Below are 21554 nucleotides of genomic sequence, written 5' to 3'. Positions count from 1 at the left end.
AGAAAAACAAGCCTAAACCATTCGGTGATTTGCAACCTTTGATATGGTTACACAACAACCAATCAGTAAGAACCATAATCCTCACAAGCCAAACAGAGCAGAACATGAGACCCCGTCTACCCAGTGGGAATCCAAGTCAATGTTCTCACCCCATGCAGTGAGAGCTGGTAATACGTCTAATCTGGTCTACTACTGACTGGCAGCTTAAGAAACTCACACTTGAGCTTAAATATAATTTGGAGTAGTCTATTCTTGAGAGCAGAAGAGCTGCGTGCCTTCTTTGACTCTAATCATTCAGCAGACATACTTGCTGTAATAGATGTATGCAAATAGGTTAAATGGAGCAACCACATACTTTGCTTAGGATCAAGGGCTTTACAGTCAGCAAAGGGTACTAATAACACCTGTGTGCATATGAAACATTAACAGTCACTGAAGACACAGAGATTCAAAGATTTTTTACACCTCTGCCAGTATGTAATGACAAATGGACAATTTTCTATCATAATACAGGACTCCACAACGTGCTTCATTTATTTTATAAGTAAATGACAAATAAATCCTTTTAATACTGCATCTTATTTTGCATTCACTGGAACCGGTAGTACCAGGATGAGCGCGTCTTCTTACCTAGCAAACATGAACACTTTAAATATATCGCCTACAAAATGCAGTTGAAAAAGTGTCACTGTTCACATTGCGTGCCACTCTCTGACAAAGCCGAGGGATAATAATAAGCATTATGTGGCTGGCACCAATCAATCACAATTTCTCCCGCGACACTTTTTCTGCATAATGCGTCTCGGTAGTGAAACTGGAAATTCTATTTCATTTTCTTTTCAGACATTCGTCACACTTTAGAGAGTGCATCCCCTATATTTGTCCATCTTATGGTTTTCATACAAAGGCAAAAAAAAAGGGCATTCTCAAACCTCCGTAAGCCTGAGAGGGGTGGCTTGTTGGTCAAGTTTGCAACGTAGGTAAGTAGTCAACCTCAGGATACCCCTGACAGGCATCGGGAAGTACAGCACCAAAACAGAAGCAGAAATCCTGTTACCAGAGCAACAGGTGGCAACAATCGAGAAAACTGCCTTTGTAGATCTATTATTGTTACTACTAAAGATGACATGGATACAAGGGAATTGTCAGGGCTAAACAAGGGGAATACCTTTACATAGCTAAAAGTTACAGTCATAACAATATAAAAACATAAATTTATGTGCGATAGGGAGCCTCAAGGTTAGACATTCAGCTTCAGTTATACTTGATGATGATGATCTTTGCTGATGGCTTCAGAGCACACTGATAGCAATTAATCCCCACAGTTAACTCTGAAAATTAACTGGATGCTCAATGCCGTTCATTTGTCTGACATCCTGCCCTCATTCATCTCCCTAGCGCTGGAAGAGTTTCTCCTCCACGAATTGTTGTGTTGAAAACGACTGCATGAAAGTTCTCTAAAGAACAACTGATGTAAATCAGCTTAAGAGGTCATTCTTTTTTGGCACTTTATAAATATAGATTTTTTTTCTACAAAGATGCGCTCCACTGCAAAATCACACAGTCATTCTACAAAGATCAACTCTCCTAGCAGAGCTATTCAAGTCATAAAATACTACCTGTTCTTTCACACTGCAATACAAGTTACATAAAACAAAATATAAAAATATTCCATTTTTTCCCTCTTATGTGTACAAGTGTGTGATTAGAACGACCTGAATCCAGTGGAAGAGACTAACAGTGTGTGCACATGTCACACGAGAGGGGAGGTACAATGGTGTGTGTGTATACTTAAAACAATAGCCTCATTGTCCTCTTTTGTCCCTCTTTGTCCCTGTACTGACCAAATGGGAATGGACTGGGCATGTGCAGTACTGCAGAACTGCTGGGATTGAAGCTCCACATTGCTATGCTCTTCTGTCCGGACACACGAGCGTGGAGGTGTGACAAACAAATGAGGGCATGCTGACCTGCTCACAGGCTTCCTAACATGTATGGAGGGTAGATAACAGTCCTGAGACCTTAAAGGTGAACAGCAACCAAAAGTCAAAAGACAGGCACAAAGGTGAGTGTTCAACAGAGCTGTGGCTATTATTGGTCAGGGCTGAGATGATGACAAAGAGATCAACCACACAAACAACACAACTAGTAGCAACACAATGGCTTACTGCAAAAACCATAGTATATAACATGTTGGAGCTCCGTCATCTCTCACAGAACTGCTGTATGTTTCTCTGATTCATCAACCGTGTAATCACTCTATCCTCACTTTCTCATTTCCCACTCACTCATCCGTTCCAGAGAAGCAATGTAATGAGGAGCAGCCCCCACTGAAACAAGGCTAGATTTCTGCTTTACAGCCTGACTCAGGATGATCCAGTTTTGTGCAGGCAGCTCCCACTCTCTCCGTAAGATTGCTGCTATATTTGTGCCTCCTCCACATTCTTCAAAGCGCTACACGCACATACAGGGAACCGGGTCTACATCATGACCTAAACACCAGCTCTTTTCTAATGCTTACGTTGACATACAACACAGAGGTAAGAGTTACCTGCTGCTATGGAAATTAACCCTGGCATCACTGGTGAGATCAGCCTTTCATTATTGTCTTTTCTCTTTTTTTGTCCCTGTATGGTCTCCCAGGACAGAGTTCACAATAACGATCGTTCATCACGTCAATGCAGGATTCACATGCGCCATGATGGCAGATCACAGGGGTGATGATGGTGCACTGACTCTTAGATTAGTATGAATGAAACTTTTTTTCAGGCCACATTTACACATCAGCAAAACTCAGTTTTATATTAATGTGAGAGCAATCTAACTACACAACATATCACAAAGTGAAAAAGCAAATGGATGGATATTTCTAATATTTCCTAACTGTAGCAATGTGTATTAAGAATCCACAGTATCCTTTATTGAGCATATGTGGGGCACATAGTGTATCAGATCTTTCTTTTTCTTGATCAGCTATTTGATGATAGTAATATAGGCATATTATCAAAGTTCAATTTCATACATATCCTTGAATTCCCTGCAACTGTAGACAAATCTCAACCAAGTATGTCTTTGCTCATGTACTATCAGATCATGGCCAAATCATAATTGACTGAACTATCTTCACAACAGCTAAATGTTACCAAATGGGTGGACTTTACATGTACATGTACAGAATGAGAAAGTGGCTGAGCATGACTGACCACTTGACATTCTAATGAAATAGCATATGTCTCCTGAGTGATCACAGTAATGTGACAAGGTAAATACACTGCAGAGACATGCTTTCATCACTGCAGACAATCTTTTTTTAAATTCTCTATTAATAATACCACCTGTATAATGCAATCATGCAAAATAGGTCTAGCTTCTAAGTCTGCATTAAAAAAGGTTACCTTGGTCTCTGCTTTTTGACTTGTAGCAGCATGCAAACATTCCTTAAATCAGTAAAGTCACTCTGATCCAATCAGTCCCTAAACAGCTGGAATCCCAGGAATGCCATGCGCAAACTTCACCGAAGTATGAGCTAAAGAGCAACAGTCAGGTCGGCTAGTGATCAAAATATTAAGTCTGCCAAGTTTTCTCATTAAGGACTGCATGATTAATGAATAACATGTAACACATTCATCATTGGAGTATGAGCTAAAGTTTATGTTAAAATATATTTAGACAGACGTTCCAAATCTGACAGAAATGTTGATCTGCCTCTGTCCTGCCACAGTCGCAGCTGTGATGATCCACTCTTTGTTGTGAGGGCCAACAGCTGAGACAGTGTGCTGCTCTGCAGCTAGCTCAGCACAGCTGATTGACTTTAACGCTTTAAGCGACTGTTCCCATGATTCCTGTCAAGCAAGTATGACGCAACGTTACAGAAACCGAAGAAAGACTAACAACCTGTGCCACTATAGCTTAAGCTTTCTTTTTTTAAATTTAGCACTTAGAACCACGCCCATGCTGTCTGTGATGCTAGTACCGTGTGTACCGGGGTCAGTGAAGCGATACATGACGGTTCGTTTATGTCAGAGGTTTTTAAAACAGCTGCACAGCATTGTTCCTGTTAAGGTAACAAAGCCACATCTGGGGGCACTTCCACGCCCTGTTGTGTGTGTCTGTGTGTCTGCGTGTGCCCGCGTATCGCCGGTAACAATGGTGACGCAAGCTTTGCGGCTAACCAGCCGGCTAGCGTTAGCCCTTAGGAGCAGTAACCGAAAGGCTATAAATTACAAATTCAAACAAGTCTCCGTCACCTCTGTCGTATCAACAGGTCTGCTGGTGGAGGCTTAACCAATCCCAGCATAACCAGGTCACTCACTGAGACAACTCGCAGCAAATCCAGCGCATCTCTTAAAACTGTTATCTCGTTACAACGGTTGAAACGCTCCAACCGAAAAACACCTTCTGTTGTCTTAAAACGAAGTAAATCCTCACCCGAAGTGAAATGCGAACTCCTGGCGAACCTTGGATCGCCTCCAGAGATTAAATCCGCCGTGTCATGGGTGTGTTTCTCTAAAAGAAAGCGAGGGGGAAAGAGGGTTAGCTATCCAGTGGCAACTCCGACGTCCCACACTGAGGAAAAAGGGAATGCAGGAATGTGACGTTCAGTCCGGTCTGCTGGCATCATTGACACGTGCACTCAAGAGCGGAGCACTGTGGGAAATAGAGTGTAGTTAAGTAACAGATTGTTACGGGTTTATTACTAGCGCATTAATCGTTATCCACAATTTCCATACCCAGTGAATCTCTGTGCTACTTACCGAAAACATATAAACCTTAAATTATTACAGCCCTTAGATATAACAATTGAAGCTAGGTTCCAACACTGCAAAAAAGTAAGTTAAAGATCAAGTAAGTTAAGATTGTGGGTTATTACGTCAAAGTTTCAAATTGTTATGTCATGTTATCTTATGTTAAATCTGGAAATAACATCTCGAATCCTTTGAGTTATTAAGTCAGAATTTTCAGATAATTATTTACAACTAACATGAACTTTCAATAGACCAAATTTTTATAATTTTTAATTTTTATTTATTCATTTATTCATTTCCCCCCAGTGGCATTAACCTCCTATAAATGTCCTATAAATGTTTTAATTATTATATAATTACTTTTACAGAATTATTTTAACCAGGGTAATTGATTATCCAAAAATATACACACATCTAACAGGGGTAAGTCACTGCTACTACCTAATTCTGTTAATAAAAATACAAATAGCATTCTGGGTTTTTTTCAGATGTGTTTTTTAGTTAATAATACAAACAAATCTTTTAAATTGGCCATATTATGCACATCATTATTTATTTAGCACGGTCCACTAAAAAAGGTTTACATGCTGCACTGTTCAAAATAAATTCCAGTTACTTTTTTACATAACACTAAATTTCACTCTCCTCTAGGCTACACCCCCCCCCCCCCCCCCCCCCCCCCCCCCCCCCGCTCTCAGTGGTCAGTTACCCACACAAAAATAAGTCACTGGTCACCTATTGTACTTTATAGTTGTGTGCTGGATTCAATCAAAGAGCAAGGGATAGTTCTGGGCATGCTGAATTCTTCTGTGGTGGGTTGTTTTGCTTTGTGAATCCAATACTTGCCTGTTCCAAAAGAAATTCTGTTCTGTAATTAGTTCGGGTGGCCCAGTGCGGACACCTAAAATTACTGCCCTCCAAAAAAAAACCAAACTGATAATCGCACAGTTTATATAGTTCTAAGTTCAACCCTACATGCTCAACCAGAATTGGATTGGGGACAGAAGAGACTCCTGTAAAAGCTGTTTTGTTACACAGTGCACAATGCTTTCAGATAATGGCTTAACCATTTCTGTAAGTACTTGCATGCTGAACTTTTGTTCCTCAGAGTTGTTTGTTCGTCTATCAACAGCATACCCAAAAAGCCACCCTGATGAATTTTTGGTTAAACTTTCAGAGAGCTGGAAATGAAACAAGACGAAAGAAGGATTCTGTTATACTTGAGTCAAGATCCAAACTGAGAAATTTGGCAAAATATGTTCTCTTTTGTTAACATGCATTTTCTGGGAATGTTAAAAAAAGGCCGGGTGATTTTAACCAACACAGACTATGATTTTTAGCCTTACAAGTTCCAAATGGCCCCAGGGGCAAATGATCAAAGCTAAAGGTGACATTAGGCTCATTCGCTCGTCATAGTGTCTTCACTAAGGGTTTTCCTTTTGCTTTGGGGACGGTGCCATTAAATGAATATAATAAACAGGGACTTTAGCTCTGCAGTTGCAGGAAGTGGGTGAAGACTCTTGTATTTGCTCTTGCAGCGAGCAACAGAACAGCTTTTAGTTAGAGAAGGGACCGTTAGGCTGCTGCTTTCTCCTTTTTGGTTGTTAGGTAAGCATCATGCAAATGTATCACACGGTGAGGAAGATAAACACTGAAGAAAGTCTAGCCCTGCAGAAAAAGGTGTTTCAGGCTATCGAGCGGCACGGTTTTCGGCCAGAGAGAATTACTCAATTTGAAGTGGACTTTGAAACTTTGCAGCCCTCCAACAAAAACAGTTACATAAGACACCAAAGCAACAAAGGAAGAGTAAATAAGCATTATAATACTCTAAAGAATCCCCTTTTGTTTCTCAACTTGTTAGAAGCGCATAAATAAATTAAATGAGATCAGAATACACGTTTAATGTAACCACAAACTGAATAAACTCAGTGCAGATACATTTCTATTACAGTTTAACAAACTAGTGCATTAGTATTAGTGATTTTAAAAGCTGGTGAAATTTTTTATTATGGTGTCACAAAAGAGAGTGGCACCATTTGTTCATTACCTGAACAGGAGTCGTATGATAGTCCTGAGAGTTATTGTCAGTGCAAAGTATTATAGTGTAACACTGCAGTTATTCTGGTTGTCAATAAATCAGCTGCTTAGTCCAAAACAGAACAGAAGAACTGCAGCTAGCAGCTGATCAGGCTCTTAACTATCAGTTTTTCAAATCCTATAAAAATATTCAAAAGATAATTTTGGCCGTTTCATGAAGTTGTGTTGATTGTGGCTTATAGAAATGGATCAAATTAGAACTTCATGTGTTTTAATGGCGTGAGGTTAATCACAATACCCTACTATTGAATATCTCTTATAGCCAATATAGTGACTTTACCTGTTAAAGATTCTGTACCAATTTCAGGGTGTCTGACACCTTTTTATTTATTTTACTCAATAAGGAAGTATTTTTATACAAGGATCCGTTTCACTTAAGGGAGGCTTTAGAGAATTTAAATGACTGCTGTACTTTCTTCTATCACTGAAAGGTGTATCCCAAAAACTAAAGCTGTTTTGAATGTCTTCTCTCTAGCTTACACATTTAATAACAGACACGCAGAGAGACTGTCACAGAAACCAACATTCTTTTATTTATTGTCTGAAAAGTTGTCTTTATTTAGCTTTTTGGGGGTTTGTTGTGCTACTTGTATTTGTTGTTGCAGTGCTCATAACCTTTTCAAAATTCCAGTCTCAGATGTAAAACGTGTGTGAACAAAAGTGAACTACTCATCTCTTTCTAAATGTTTGCTCCTCTTTCACAGTGGAATGCTTGTTGCTATTGGTTGAGCAATCAGCATTGATTTATGGGGATCTTAGGTGTGAATGCAGCTTGAATGTGGAATCATAATTGATTATCTTATGTGAATCTGCTTTTGTTGTACCACCAGGCAAAAACCATCCAAATACAAAAGAATCCCACAGTCTGGTTGCACCTGCACACAGACACAAATGACTGCAGAGAAGGGCTAAAAACACTGGAAAGAGTCTTTTTAGTGTAATCATGACCCCTTGTGGAAAAAGAAGAAAGTGCAGCTGGAGCAGTCGGCTACTCCTTTGTCAGGGTTTTGTGTGTGTTTGAGTGTGACGTTAGATGTGTACATTTTATGAATATGTACCCGTACAACTGGGATTCATCAGGGTCTTTAGTCAATATGGTACACAGTTGGAGGAGAGAGCCAAAACAGTCTGACTGTCAGTTAGATCTGCATATAGTTAGACATACGGGAAACAGACAGATGGAAGAATAAGCAATACAAAAATAGATAAAGTGTTAAAATGAGGATGTATGAATCTGAGCGTGGATAGGTAGACAGACAGCCGAGTGAAAAAGTGCCCTCTCTGTTCCAGATGGCTGCTAGTCAGAGGCTAATTAATTGGCGTGATGGAGATTGCAGCAGGTCATTACACCCCTCCTGACCCTTTCTTCTTCTGCTACTTCCTTTTCTTAGTCTCTGGTTTCTTCTCACTCACTCTCTCAGTGCTATGCATATCCTTAACTGTCCCATAATTACTTTGTTGTCCTCTCAGCATCAGCCACAGCACTCCAGCCAATTCAGGCTTCCATTCCCACCCATGCCGTTGAGCAGGCTTCTCTCGTGCACATGTACCATTTTGTCTGGTTTCTTCTCACGTGTGCTAAAACCCGGAGCTTTCTCGTTGAGATGTGTGCTTCAGGAAAAAAATAAAGCAAAACCTTTGAAGTGGCATCATGAAATCTGTAGTCTGCTAACTGAGAATGTGAGAAAACTTTTTATATTATGCATCTAACCTAATTCAGCCCCGCGTCTGTGTTAAATCAATGAATATACTGAACATTTGATTTAAGGCTTTTGTTGAGGCTTTTTTTTTTAATGCTGGTCAAAGTAATTTGCACTGTTGCCAAGGAAACCATAGTGTCAAATTGGTATATAATTTAATTGTTCGAAAAAGAAAGTCAGTCAGTGAAGTCAATACGAACAAAAAGTCAAACATTGTTTTTATTGAACACAGAGAGAAGAGATAAATCATTTGTATGTATTTTTGAACACGTGTAATGTTATATTTATTTTTAGGCCGCACTAACAGCGTGTGAGTACAGATCAGTTCAAACACTGTATAATTACATACTAGTGGAGTGAGTCCTAGCAATGCTACAAAGTGCAGAATAAAAAATTTCAAATCCTGTTAACATATGGCAATGCACAAAAGCATATGCATTTAATTATTTAGATTAAATTAAAAATAATAAAATGATCACGTATCAGTTTGTCTGCATCACTTTAACACTGAAAATAGCAGATTGGAAGGGTTTAAATTAACCAGTAGCTGTGAATGAACATGAATTAATTATTTGCTTTGTTACGTTCCATCCATGGAGGTATATTTTGGGTTTATCTTTTAAATCTTTTTACTGTGATAAACGTTTCTCGTAAGATGTATTTTGAAGTGGGTTTGATAGTCGTGCAGAACATTTAGCTAAGTGGGAGAATGAGAAGCAAAATCTGCAGCTGGAGCTGCTCCTCAGGTCGCCCAGCACAAAGCTGAATCCTCCCCAGAGGGATGGTAGCAAGGCACCAATTAGCAGCAGAGAGGGCGCATGATGATATTTCCGTGTGCTTGTGGCCTGGGCAGCTCCGTCTGTGTGTGTTATAAAAGGCAAAACCATAAACATGGAATTAGACAGTACAGGCCCCACATCTCTTAAGGTCACAGACGCTCCCCTCCTGCGGCTTCTGAGAGCAACGGTGTGATATAAACAACACCAGCCAGGAAACTGTTAGTACTGTATATATGTTTTTTTTTTCTTTAAAGGGCAGCTGATTATTTGTGCCTGTCAGTCTGTGAGGTTCATCAGGCCAGCGGCCCTGATGCAGTGGTCTTCTGCAGCTCTGCTCTGTTATTGTTGGGTTGAATGGCTGCAGGAGATAGGTGTGGGAGAAAGATCACTGTGAACTAGATGGAGAGAGTGGGTGGAAGTGACTGAACATCTCTTTGTGTAAAACACACACACGCGGGCACGCAAACACAAAATCACATGAATACTCGGACAAATAAAACACACACACACACACACACACACACACACACACACACACACACACACACACACACACACACACACACACACACACACACACACACGATTGGCTGGGGTTCAATTTGTTGAGTAACAAAAACACGATAGCGTTATAACCAGCAGGTGGGGGCAGCAGACAGATCATAGGACCGTGGTGTGAGCAGTGCTATTAAAATGTGCAGTAAGTCACAGATTTACTGTAACCTACATGGAGGCGGAAAGTAAATGATGGAATATATTAATGAAATCTCAAATGATTCCTGCAATAAACAATCCTGTGGTATTTTTGATACACACACACACACACACAGATTGTGTCAGGCAGGCATGTACTCAACTATGTGGCAAAATAATATAAACATAATTTCAATTTTTTTCCAAAGCACTTTAAAAAAAATATGGTTAGAAGGAGTTTGATACCTCACTATATACTTATTTTAGAGATCTAATCACCAATAGACCAAATTCATAAATACTGAGTTGCAATCAGCAATTGTTGATTTTATTTATCTGGATCCACTGTGGCGACCTCTAAAGGCAGCAACTGAAAGAAGAAGAAGATTTAATTATCTGCTGGTTATTTTCTTGACAATGCAATTCATTCTGGAGCCGAAGAATCCATGGCATCATACAAAATACACTGTTTTCTACTAGTTACAGTACAAGGTGAAAACCACTGAATTCTTTTTTTGGCATTTTACATAAACAACAATCAAAACAGCTTTTAATAAAAAAAAATGTTATCAGCTATAAACAGAGATTATTCAAGCTGCAAATGAACAACTCTGTGCATGTGTTCTGTATATCATCCCTTCATCATGCCTCCCGCAGGTGTAGCAGCAGAGGGGGCAGCTCTGCTCTCTCTTCTCCCCTCTATTCTGTCCTCTGAAGCCTGGCACTCCCCCTGCTGTTAATCTGCAGTACAACTCGGAGTGTCCGAGGAGCACGTTGACAGCTCTGGGCCGTGCATGTGTGTGTGTGTACACGCCCGCATGTATGGTGAGCACCCGTTGAGTAGGTGGGTCTGCTGGAAGGGAGTGGGAGAGGTGGGAAAGGGGCAGATGGAACACAGAAGGAAGTTCATCAACGACACATAGAGTGTCAGAAAGCAGAGAAGGACGGAGAGGGAGGGGAACGGAGGGAGCCGCGGGGACAGCAATAGGTAGGGGACAGGCATGCAGAGAAGGAGATGGGGTGGATAGGGTAGCAGGTGGAAGGAGAAAGTGGAAGAGCCAGGCAGAGAAAATGGGGAGGAGAGGGGAACAGGGGAGGTGAGAGATGCAACAAGCAGCAGGGGTTGGAGGGAGAGTGACAGGTATGGATAGAGGGGGGGAGGAATAGGAGTTTAGATGGGGGTGTTAAGGAGATGTGGGAGGGTACCAGAGGATGGGTTGTTTTTGGAAGATGGCAGGGAGGAAGAAACATACTTTTGACCTTCAAAAATAGTTTGTTTGTTCTGTGTGTGTGTGTGTGTGTGTGTATGTGTGTGTATGTATGTGTGTGTGGGGTGGGGCGGTATCCTCTTTACTCAAGGTTGTTGTGTAGTCTCAGAGGAGCAGATAAATGCCGATACATGTGCAAAGTTGCTCAATCTGTAAGGTGCAAACATCAAAGTAATAAGAAAAACACGGTCTTGAGGCGAGGGGGGAATAGCATAATTGCTCCGTGCTAGCTTTCAAGAGGAAAAATATCAGCACTTCCAGCCATAAAAACATCCCAGACCTATTCTCATGTACCCACTTAAAAAAAACCCAGACACTACCAGGCACAGTGTAATGGGTTTGTTTAAAACTATTAAATCCAACTTTTAGGCTGAGCATTCGTGACAGATCCCGATGACATGTTTCCTGCGTTTCTCTTCATTTGCGTCACTTTTCGGGGGATTTTTCATTATACCATCTCCCCTCGTGTCAATGCACGGTCACTTTATTCTATTCTGGTCTCTGTCATTTATGGTTTATGTAGCGGCATTAAACTGTCTGGACATGAGTAAGTGCTGGGGTAATTGAATCCATTTGAAGACAAAATGAAAGTTTTAAAAAAAGAGAAAAAAAGGCGACGAATTGCAATTACAGCCAAGTATTGAAATACTCCGGTTTAAATGTGCACATGACAACTTCCTGAGACCAAGACGTATTTAATGATTTGGCCTAATCTCAACCTTGAGATTTCCCAAAATGTAGAAACTCATCAGGATGAGCTTTTTGCCAATGTTGAGACTCTCTCACCCTCTCTCTTCCCCCCTTGTTTGCAGATATGAGCGAGGTCTGCTACGCTGTCTCCTGATTTTGATAAAAAAGTAGCTTTTATAACAGCAGCTTTACAGTAACTTACTTTCCCATGCATATTTCTCTGCATGATGTAGCTACATTGTTTGACATTCACTCTTTTTCCTCTTGTGTGTGTGTGTTGAGCAGGAGGACTCCAACTAGGGGTGTTAAAAAAGAAACCTCAGCCCACTTACTGACCTTGTCTGAACTGTACAGTACACACAGTGCTAACAAGAGATGCCTTCAGGTCAGAGAGGGGTGTTAAAATTATGAAGCACAACATCTGTGTGTGTGTGTGTGTGTGTGTTTGTGTGTGTCTTGTCTGGAAGGGGGGAAAATAAAAGGAGGGTGTCTGGTTATACTGCATTCATGCCCGGCCAAACTACATCCCACACAAGGCTTAGAGACTGCTGGCTCCTCTGGACTTTTTTTTTTTTAAATTAAAACTCCTCACTTTCCTGTGTGTGTGTGTATGATCACAAGTACTATATAAAATATAGATAATACATAATGCATACTGATTAATACTCCATTCACCAGAGTGTACAGACAACATTACTGTTATAATAATTACCGTAACAAATAACAGACAAAGCGAATGACAGGAAATTTAATTCCAGTACTAAAATATAAGCATTGAAATATCAGTGTTTGTTCAATAATTTTGCATCTTTAAAGCTGTTGGATCCTGTGATTCCCACTCAGTCGCTGCCTTAAACATGACATTATGCTTTCACAGTACCTGTGTTTTATTTGTTCTGACACTCGCTTGGGCAGAAACGAAGCGTTTTATAGCACTTGACACTTGAAGTGGGCTGAATATTTTCTATTTACAAGAGAAATAAAAGTTATAGATCAAGCACTTCCATCAGATGGTTCACTTGCGGGTTGAACTCAGCCAGGTGAGCTGTTAAATCATAGAGTTGCTATGGCATTCGTTTGCATGCCATTAGTTACCAAAGTGAGAGTTATTTTTGAAACCTTACCTGCGTCAGTGCAACACATACAAGCCTACGTGTGTCTTTAAAAGGCAATTAAATTCAGATTTGAGTCAAGGAGTTTAACACTGAGGGATTTTCTTTTCTTTACAGTGTGTGCACTGATTAGTGTTTTGTTTCAGCTAGCAATAAAATCCCTTTGAACAGCATAATCTGAAAACCAGCATATGCAAGATTGGTTAATAAAGACACACAACCTTTTAGTTGTAAATAGTAATGTGCAAAAGTTTCGAGCTACCCCTCATTTTCTCACGTTCTTGTAATATTTTTAAGTAGTTCTTCAGGTTTTCTGAAGATCTGCCAGTTCTTCTTTGACCATCTATACATTAACTCTCAACTTAGCAAAGAACCAGTGTTAAACTGTATAATTAGATGTTCCAATTTGACTGCATGGTGTGCAGTGTGCTTTTTAAAAAAAATGAGGAAACTGGAAATGTGGAGAATCAAATTAGAATTAATTAGAATTAGAATTAATTAGGCAATAAGAAAAAAATCTAGCAAAGACCTGACACAGCACCTGAGACATCCATCAGCAGGTTCATTAGTTCACTAAAGCATCATCAGAGATGGTCTGTCGAAGAGTGGCTGTCAAGAAGCCATTCTTAAGGAAGGAAAGCAGTAAGAAAAGGCCGAGGTATGCCAAAGTACAGAAGAGCTGCACAGAAAACCAGTGGCAACAGGTCTTATGATGAATCCAAATTTGAAAATTTTGGCTCAAATGATCATCAATGTGTACGATAAAGGTCAGGAGAGAGGTACAACAGAGAGTGTTTGCAGCCATCTGTAAAACATGGTTGAGATTTAGTCACAGTTTTAGGGCTGTATTAATAACACAAGTTAAATATTGCAGAAGCTATGAATATTAATGTATGTTAGTATATATATTTTCTGCATATTTCAACATCAGCGATGATGCCACACTTTGAACATCATCGCTGATGTTGAAATATGCAGAAAAGAGGACAGACGTTTATCCGTCACTCAGAATCCGCACAGTGATGTAGAGTTCTGGATAGCAAAGGTTAGTCAGCACACATAAGTGGAATAGTAAGTTGTATAGCAGCCTGACTGAGATGGTCTGTGAGCCAGTTTTGGAACCGAAGCCATATTTTGCGGATGACTGGCCTAGAGAGGCAGAACGTAGAGTATGGGTGTCTCTTTGTACGTGTGTGTATATGTGTATTTGTATTTTTACGTGTGGTTGGCCTGTGGTCTTCATGGTGGGGAGAGGTTAGGGGCTTTGCACTGTAGCAATGGCTAAAGATGTGATATGATCAGAACTACTAACGTTTGTTGTGTGTAGAAATATCTTCAGTAAACCACCCCCATGCTTCAAAGGATGGTGCTTAATGGGTCATATGTGAAGGAAGAATGGTGTGTGGGGTTTTTTTTTTTCATCATGAACAAATGGCATGCTGTGTCCAAGTTTCACATTCATGCTTCGTAAAGGAAAATCTACATATACACCGACATACCGTGCAAGCAAGCTGATTGGTGTTTATTGCCAATAATCACTAGTTCCAATAATCTGGACAGTCTGTGTTTGTGTGTGTGTGGTTGTGACTCATGTTGGAACGTGCCTGCATCTCAGATTTCTGAGTTTTTTAGTCAGTCACGTTCTGTGTGCTGGCAGAATTGGCAGTTTTAACATCATCACGAATGCACACATAGATAAAGAAACTCAGTCATCATGTTTAAATGAGGCCACATTGACTTTTCACTGTATGGAGCATTTAAAAAATATTTGATGCCTCGTTCACACAAGAGTAAAAATAGGACAACAACCTCCTTGCACCTGGGAAAAATCTGTGGTTGCCAAGTCATTGCCCAGTGATTGCATGAACTGCAAATAGTTGTGGCTACCCAGAGGTTGAGGGTGCAACACTCTCAACATCTCGGCGACCACTTTCAGCTGGAAGGTGAATGCACAGGTCACCTGGGGAAAAGAAACCTGTCTCCAAACAATTGCAGTCCAACTCAGATTGACTGCAGTCATTCTCAGACGGGTTTTTAAAGGTTTGTAAATTTCCATCTAATTTATAAATGCTGATTGTCTGAAAGCTCAACTTGTCTGAGACGTGTCTCTCTACAGTAGGAAAATTGATTCAACTGGTAGCAAACTGGTTATGTTCTGGCTAAATGCCTATGCCATTTTGCAGTGGAATGACTACGTTATTATTTGTGGGGGAATTTCTGAATTTGTTTCAAATCTCTGAGGTTCCGGCTGGACTCTGAATGCAAGTTTTGCTTTGTGTGAATTTCCATGTACGTAGACAGCAGCAGATTTGCAACAGATGGCAAGAAATTTATGATTTTTGCTGATTCGTCACAGTTAATCACTGTATCATCACAAACAGATTGCATGTAATCGCTAACTTGACAATTTTCTATTGCAAACCAAAAGTTCACTGATTATGGTTTTGGTTTTGTTTGTTTGTATTTTTTGCCATTTTATCACTGTGTCGAAGAGCCAAAGTTGCTTTGAAGATAGCAACTGACTGTGAGTGGTCTCAGACCACAAAGTAATCATTTCAAAAGCAACAAGATCACAAGTTCATTCAATGTAAACAGTTGCAAAGATTTCAGTCACCAAGCACTGTTTTCCCCAGAGTGACAGAGTTCATAAGAAAACTGTTTGGTGTGGCTCAATCACTCGACCATCCCGCAAAAAAATGTGTTTTGTGGAATCCAGATTCAGCCAAAACACTGGGAGTGGCGGGAAAAAACAATACACCAAAGTATTGTGATATTTTGCACGGTGTAACCAAATATCGATGTTTTATTAAATCAATCAGAAAATACTAGAGGGCTGCAAGGTTGCCTGATAGGAAGCAGCCTTTCAACCAACAGCTATTGTCTGACTTGGCCTGTCTGGAATTGCTCTCAGTGCAACTTTTGGACTGCTAATTTACAAATTCAGACAGATTACCAATATGTTGCTACCTTTCTGAACTGTTAATGTGCACAACTTGAGCTGGTTGTATTTTGGTTATATCCTATAAAACAGGAATGTAATAGGTAAATGTAAATTTCTGTTAAATGTATATTTCTGGCGATGTAGACAGCACCATATTTGTGATTTTTGACCCTTCATTACACTTAATTGCTGTATTATCAGAAACAGGTTGCATGCAATTGCCAACTTGACTCCAATCAATTGCAGACTGAGAGCAGACTGACTCTGTCTCTTGGCAAAGTTTGTGGCAGGTTTTAATGACAGTGTTGATATACTTGATAATTTCATTTTGCAGCAAAACAATATGAGATAGCTATATCTTACTGGATAAAACAGATATTGACAAAGTTTAACTTTGTGGACATAATTGTAGTTGAAAAAGGTGATAAAGTGCATTACATGTTATCTTAATGAGTTAATATTGCATCATCTAATGGTTCCCCCCTCTATACAACACTGTCAGAAGTCTTTGATCCAAAGCCATCTGTAATCATATTGTATCTTCCATGTTCTCTTTTCTTTACTTTTCTTTACCCTTTACCTTTCATATATATATATCCAGAAGTTTGTTTTGGCAAACTAAATACTGGTGATAATTTCTAATAGATTTTTTTTTAAATTTCTCGTTCCCTGGACGTCTAATATTTCTGTTACCTTTAGCTCCAGGTCATGTTTCTGATGATACTTTCAAAGAACTTTTACTTAATTACAAAAAATGAATAGGGAGTTTTCACAACAGTAGTGCGTTGTATTGTTGCTGCTTTAAACCTAAACGTTGTTCATCTCAGAACCCGGGCAAAGAAAGCTAAAACTGCCCAACTTAAAGATTACACACACACACACACACACACACACACACACACACAGACGTACACAAACACACGCACTAAAAAACCCTAAGTCCACCATTACTAATACCACTTCCTTTGGCAGGATCATCTAATAAAATTTGAGAAATGTTTTTAGATTGTGAGTGACGCACTGAAATATTTCTTTCACTCTGGGTTTGTGGGGAATGTTTTTAATAGCAGCTAACTGTGTGGCTGCTGGCCGAGTGGCTGCTGTGGTGAAAAGGCAGCAGTCAAGAGTCCCTCTTTTTTCATGAACTGTTTGGGTGAGGAACTCTGCTGACACACCACCAAAAAATTGTGCGCGTGCATTTACACTCGTACACAGACACGCCCATGCTCTGCACTGCATCGTGCACACAGTTTCATCCCTAGCAAACATGTGCACACATGTGGACAGGAACAAGCAGAAAATGTGCTGTGTGCACAGATGGATATAGACATCCACGCTTGCACACACACACACACACACACACACACAGTATTTATTCTAAGAGTGTATCCCTCCCTGATGACCGGTTAGGGTGAGGAGTGCTGCCGGCAGAGCGGACCAATCCAACTCATTCTACAGTTGATTTACTGTCCCACCACCAGTCCACTACTGTGTAATTACACCAACACACACACAGACACACACACACTCACACTCATAATTACAAACACAGTCACATAGCACAAGCACACACATACTGTACAGTACATATGCACATGGATAAGACTAACATGGCTGTTACACTGATGGATCTTTTCAGCTTGTAGGGCTGGTTTTTATTTTCTTCAGGTCTACGTTTGTGTTTTATCATTTCCATCAATTCATTTTTATTTATATAGCACCAAATCACACCAGCAGTTGCCTCAAGTCACTTGATACTGTAAGGTAAAGACCTTACAATAAATGCAACCCTTGCACTTGGTGACTGTGGGAAGGAAAAACTCCCTTTAACAGGATTATTGCTATCTTTTGAGTACATGGCAAAAGTATGTTCGACTCTTGTGTTATTTTAGTTATTTTATTTTAAACTCACGTGCTACCTCAATTACTGGTGTTTAATTTAAGTATTTAATACTCACATATACCTCAGCCTCCTTTGCAGCCCTGATTAGAATAAACGGGAAGATGCTATTTATGCACACACAAGAACATGAAGTTTAGTTTCATATTTTTGCTTGACAAAAATGAGGTAGGATCAGAGAAATTATTAACGATTGAAGCAAAGATGGGAAAAAGAAAAAGGTTCTAATAATTTGAATCTTAGGCAGAAACAGAGTTGTGAAATTTGGAAAAATTTTGAAGGTGATACTGGGGGTGGGTTGCATAACCAGACAGTCAAAGGTACGCATCAAAAATCAAATTAAATACATTTTTAAAAACAGCACCTGCACGACTGCTGCATGAGGAAAATTGCACTCGGGATGATTCAGACAAATTGTGTGAAAAGTCAACCATAAGCCCACAGCTGTTAAAACTGAAACTTTTATTTTAATACTTGTTATTTATGTTTACACTTTGCCCTTTTCTGCAGATGAGCAATGTGGTTCCTGGCATGCAGTGTGTGGACTGGTCAGGAAAAACAGCCAATCTATAGATCAATAAAGACAGAAAAACTCTCTCCTCTTTACACCTTATGAAAACTATCCACACAATGAGCAAGAGTCAAATCCCTATTTCTTAAATTCTTTTAATGAAATCTGAATTTCTTAAAACTGAAATTGAACTAATAGTGCCTTTTGTTTCTTTAATGCTATGGCAAAACAACCACTCCGCTATAGTGGTTTCCCCTTCTACTCATGTAATTTCGTCCTTTTCCTCAGCTGAGTCTGCCTGACCCAATCCAATTTGTCACTCTCAAACCTGCAATTGTATTCAAGGCCAAATATAGGGGTGGGAATGCTAGGGTGGGCTGTCTATGTGTCACACAACAAAGCTTCGCATAAGGGTGTAGCCCTCTCCCTTACATCCTCCCACCTAACCGCCCGGCATGGCCAAGTTGTTTACATGGAAACGCGTCTGTGTGCATGCGTGTGTATTTCTGTGTGTGTGTGTAGTGCCTGGTGAGGCAGAGAGATTACTCCCTCCTCCCATTTCAATGCTTTATTTGGAGAGTTTCTCAGAGATTCGTCTCCTGTCACCCCCCCTGTCTGTAACGCTGACCTTGACAGTCTTTGTTTCTCTCTTTCATGCTGTTCTCAAGGTTAATGCAGTTTCAGTTTCACCTGATTTTTAAGCCTATTTTACATCACTGACTTTGAAAAAAAACAATTGGTAAAAATCTTTTAGAATTTGTTTAAGCGTTTTTATTTTTTTGAGGAACCGAGGGAAATAAACACCAGCGGGGAAGCGCCAGCTTTCTGATGGGCATGTGATTTGTACAAAGTTACAAGCCGTTGTAAGGCATGAATTGAAGGCTCCCTATTATTACATGGTAGAAAAAAACGAGCAGCCTTTAATGTTGAGAAATGGAAAGGAAGATGATTATGGTTTATGTGCTAGGGCATCCCGATTATACGACCACAAAAACCCATGCTGAGTCACATAGGTCAGCAATAGGATGTGAATGAAACAGATACACACACAAAAAAAAAAAACAGGCGCGCAGTCAGAGAGACAGGGAGGAAGTTCCTCAGTAATAATTTCATAACATAATGTTTTTAGTTTCTTGCATTATTTACATAACTGAAGGCAGAAATCGGTTTCTATTGTTCTTATATGTGGAAGTGAATTTCACAGTTGTACTTTCTTGCTTTTTTGAGCATAAAACCTTTCAGAGTTTAACTTTTTACTTGAAAATCACTCATTTATATTTTCTCATTTTGTCCATTATGGTGTTTACACTTATTCCAGGTATACAGATTTCAGCATTGCAATTTTTTTGTGCATCATATACAAAAATACAGGATATACCTAACTATCATACAAAATATGCATGATCAAAAATATGTAAGCCACTAAAAGGGAAGATTGTAACCCGCCAAAAATAAGTTTCATTTTTATGCTGTACTGAGATTTGTCTGCAACAAGAACTTAAAATGCTATGTTTAGCATTTTAAGCTTTTTACCCTGCTGATGTCTTAGGTAGAAAATGAAGATATTCTATGGCACAACTAAACAATTCTTAAAACAGAACAATCATTAACTAAAATCATTGTGATCATGATCATACTGGTCAGTAATACCTTATTATTTTTATTTTTGAAACTATAAAGTATTTTATTATAGTTAACTTTCATTGTGCAAATATTGACACGAGGTCACACAGCCACCGAAGACTGAGTTAGGTAAGTGGCTCAAAAACAGCGAACATGCAGACAGCTGTTTGTTTTCCATTTTAACCCTGTAATCAACATGTCTTTTACCCATGACTCTCCCATAACCTCAGCTGCATGTTTATTATTGTTGCAACAACAACAAAGACCCTGCATTTTCATAAACCTGTTGTTTTTGTACCATAACCCAATCAAGTCGGTTTTGCATATTAAGAGTACCGGGGTAATGGCTGTGTAACAATCGTGTATGAGTGTTAATAACAAAACAGGTAAGGTGACCAAAAATATCTCAATCACTAGCCCAGCTAATGCACTGAATACACTGTCTTTTATTACTCAAGATTTAGAGGTACTCAAGAGGTAATTCCATTAACTAAGTGCATGATAAAAATTTACACTGGCTTCATTAATAGATCATGAAGTTATTTGGTTTTCTCACCAGCTTCAGTAAAATCTAAATTATTAACCAGATGTCAAAGCCATAAATAACTGTATATAACATATTAGCTTAAATGAACTTTTATTGTGTTAACCACATCCCCCGACAAAAACCCCAAACAAATACATAAAGTTTTTTTTATTTCTTTTTTTTTTTTTTTGCTGCCTTTTCTTTTTCTAGTTAATTATTGACAAAAAAAAATCACTACTACTCACTTAAGGTGGACCATTTTCTTGCGTGTTATTCTGACTCAGCAGTGAATTTCATTTTGACAGGCCAAAAGAAAAAGAAATTATTTCCTTTCATGGAGAAAAAATGTGGTGGAGAATGCTAGGCAATCCGGTACACTCCAGCAGCGCTAGACCTGTGCTACAAACACAATCCACATGCTACGTAAAATTTAAATCACCACCACAACCCAGTGAGAGTCAAAAAGCGTGTGGGTAGCTAATCTGGTGCAGGGAAGTGCTGTGTCTGAATTTGCATACTTCCGTTTGAAGATTATACACATGTGCTTTCTTGTCTATTGTGGGAATTTTGATAGGTTAGCGTTAGCGTCCTAAATCAAACACAGCAAGTTTCGCACTTTTTGGAAATGACAATACCAATAATGATAAAGATCTTTCTTTCTGTGAAAAAAAGGAAGAAAAACAAAGTTTGTACCAATAAACTCCTAAAACTTTCCCCACAACCATTTTTCATTAACGCGATAAAGTAACGTATTATACTAAATTATGTAATTACATTTAAATTACAATTATGTCGTCACTTGCGTCACAAAACCTCTTCAGTTGTCTGCACGCTGAAAAATATCAAACAGAGACGTGCTTTTTTGTTTTTGTGCAACTGCGCTGCAATCAGCTGATTTCAGTCTGTGTGCAGGACAAACGTGATGGTGAAATGCAAATGTCCAGGACAGCAACAACTGGATTGTACTGC

The 21554-nt window shown here is 39.4% G+C and overlaps 1 protein-coding gene across 4 annotated transcripts in view; it reads right to left on the bottom strand.

Annotated features, from left to right (window-relative positions):
• The window catches only part of ctif (CBP80/20-dependent translation initiation factor), a 63477-nt gene extending 58842 nt beyond the window's left edge, over window positions 1–4635 (bottom strand). For 3 of the 4 annotated variants that reach the window (XM_086300960.1, XM_086300965.1, XM_086300964.1), the window contains exon 1: window positions 4429–4635. The gene's annotated coding sequence lies outside the window, so the exon portion shown is untranslated. Of the gene's footprint in view, window positions 1–4247; window positions 4390–4428 lie in introns of those variants that run through there. The other variant, XM_086300961.1, reaches the window with a different exon arrangement.
• Between the last annotated feature and the right edge of the window lie 16919 nt (window positions 4636–21554).

Source organism: Aulonocara sp. 'chitande type north' Nkhata Bay, linkage group LG7, assembly GCF_057382095.1.
Source record: "Aulonocara sp. 'chitande type north' Nkhata Bay isolate Kocher_YH1m ecotype deep benthic linkage group LG7, A_spYH_male_GT1.1, whole genome shotgun sequence".
Lineage (NCBI taxonomy): Eukaryota > Metazoa > Chordata > Actinopteri > Cichliformes > Cichlidae > Aulonocara > Aulonocara sp. 'chitande type north' Nkhata Bay.
This window is presented reverse-complemented; position numbering and strand designations above follow the sequence as displayed.